The following is a 2,577-nucleotide window of genomic DNA, read 5'->3' as shown; positions in this document are numbered from 1 at the left end:
TGGTATGGTTATCAGAAGGCTCAGATTGTCTGCCCAGGGAAAGAAGACATTTTCAGGAAGAATGGGAAATGGGTTTTGGCCTTCAAGTGATGACACCAAGGATACTGGATATGTTTCTACACAGCTCATTCTGAATACAGACAACTAAAGTGTGTATTTTGGTTTGGGTTTGGGTTATCTCATCTCATGTGGCTTCAATACTCTGAGCTTTGTCATCTCAGCTCTCTTGTTTCTCAGTCTCACTGTCTGTGAGGATCTTCTTTAATCTAGATCTTCGATTTTGAAACCAAAGTTGGATTCTTGATTCTGAAACCGGTTTCTTTAGCAAATTGTTCTCTACATAAAATCCCAGGATAAGGTTGTTCTTAAATGCCTTCATCAAGGTGAATAATTGAGAAGTGTTATCATAGGTAAGGCAACGTCTGACTTGACTTCTTTCTTTGTGGTTATCTTGCCTATGTTCTTGACTGGATTTTAATGCCTCATTAGATTTTAATCTTTTCTGGAATAGGTGTCTAGCTCTCCAATTCTGAAACCAAATCTGGATTCTAGACTCTTCAATATTGACTTCTAAAGCAAGCTTCTATCTAGTAGTATAGTTTGTGTATTGTTTGTAGTTGAAGACGTTGATGAGAATTCTCAATTCCCTCATAAATTTTGTGCGATTGTGCCTAATATAATCCATTGCTACAATCTTTTTTTTTAGAAGGCTGCCACGTTGGGAGAGGATTTTAGTTTCCAAAGAGTAGGAGAATAGTTAGCTTGGAGGCTGGTCGTGGTTTTTTGTTTGTTTGTTTGTTTGTTTGTTTTTTATGTTGGTATTTGTATTATTTTTTTGATATGTTTTTAGATTCTATTGGTTAAGATTTTGTTGAGAAATTTTGTTTCTGTATTTATTTCAGATATTGGTCTCTAATACTCTTTTTAATGAATTAGCTTCATAAATTGAACTGGGGAATCTTCCAACCTTTTCTATGTTCTGGAATACTTTGAGTAAAATTGGTGTCAGCTCGGCTCTGAATGTTCATTAGAATTCACCAATAAAGCATTCTGGGAATGGACTTTTTTTTTGTTCAGGAGTTTTTAATAACCTGATCCATTTCTTCTCTTTTTATAGGCCTGTTCAAGTTTTCTATGTCAGTCTGGGAAAGTTTAAGTAGGTAGTATGTTTCTAGAAATTTCTGCATTTCTTCTAGATTTTTCAAATGTGTTGTGGTATAATTCTTCATAGAATTATAATATTTCTTTTAGTTCTGTTGTGACATGACCCGTATAAATTCTTATTTAATATGCATCTCCTTGTGGGTTTTTTTGTTTTGTTTTGTTTTGTTTTTGTTTTTTTCAGATTTGCCAGTGGTTTGTTGATTTTATTGATCCTTTCAAAGAACAAATTTCTTATCTTGTGGAATCTATTATTTTCTGTTTTATTTATTTATACTCTATTCTTTATTATTGCTCTTCTTATGGTACCTATAGGCTTTTTTTTTTTTTTTTGCTGCTCTTTTTCTAACTGTTAGAGATATTGGGTTAAAGTGTTGATTTGGGTTCCTTTGGGATGTTTATACTTAATGTTATAAATTGTTCTCTGTGTATTGCTTTTGCTGCCTCAAAAGTTTTAGTATGCTGTGCTTTCCTTCTTGTTTGATTCAAAGATTTTTTTAATTGTGGTTTTTATTTCTCTATAGCTCAGTGATTTTTAAGCAGGGTGTTATTTAATTTCCAATAATTTGGTTTATTTTCTTTTATCTTCCTATTGTTGATTTCTAATTTTATAGCCTTGTTATCTGAGAAAATGTTTCATGGTATTTATTTTATCTTTTTAAAAGTTTTAAATGTTTTATTGTGAATTATGAGATAGTTTACAAGGGAGAACATTAATTAGTTTTACATTCATCTTAACATATATTGTTTCACTGCCATGGTTACAATCACCTCCATGCATCATCAAACAACCAAAGTGTATACCCTGCAAGCCTGATCCCTGTCATCAGTACACAGCCTCTCTCCCTCCCTGGGTATAGAGTCCACAGCCACTCCACCGCTCCACGTCACCGTCTCTGCCTCCATCTCTGGCATCACTGTTTCTCTGGGTAGGGTTCCACACTCCAATCTTCTCCCTTGAGGGTCCCAGGGACCTATGCTCCTGGACTGCAAAGTCAATCACTCCCCTCTTTTTGTTAAAAAAACATCTACCTCTGGATCTAGGCTCCCTCTTGAAAGCTTGTAAGCCAGTCAATTCTTGCCTTTGTAGCCCCCCCCCATTTTGGATAGCCAATGTCCAAGTTGCACCTCCCTGTCTACTCTGTGTATGGAGTGGGTGGGAATGATCCTCACTGTAAAGATTTGTTCCCTCTTTTGAGCTATTGCATCCATAGGTGTAGGTCAAGTTCGTCAAATTGTATCAGATTACTCTTTTTTCTTCTTCTCTTTTCTTCTAGTTGAGTTCTTATCATCCAGTCATTGAAGCCAGGTCAAGTGGGTACTATCTGCAAGTATGGGTGTTCTTATGCATGTGCCCTGTCTTGTTATCAGCTGAACACTTCACTCTCTACTTTAGTCATCTGTGGCTATGTTACT

General features: G+C 35.6%; 1 pseudogene; it reads right to left on the bottom strand.

The window, feature by feature from the left end:
- Positions 1–217: 217 nt before the first annotated feature.
- LOC102817026 lies at positions 218–685 on the bottom strand (annotated as a pseudogene).
- Positions 686–2,577: the final 1,892 nt, after the last annotated feature.

Source organism: Chrysochloris asiatica, unplaced genomic scaffold, assembly GCF_000296735.1.
Source record: "Chrysochloris asiatica unplaced genomic scaffold, ChrAsi1.0 scaffold00118, whole genome shotgun sequence".
Taxonomy (NCBI): Eukaryota; Metazoa; Chordata; class Mammalia; order Afrosoricida; family Chrysochloridae; genus Chrysochloris; species Chrysochloris asiatica.
The sequence above is the reverse complement of the archived record's forward strand: the minus strand, read 5'-3'. Positions and strand labels throughout refer to the sequence as shown.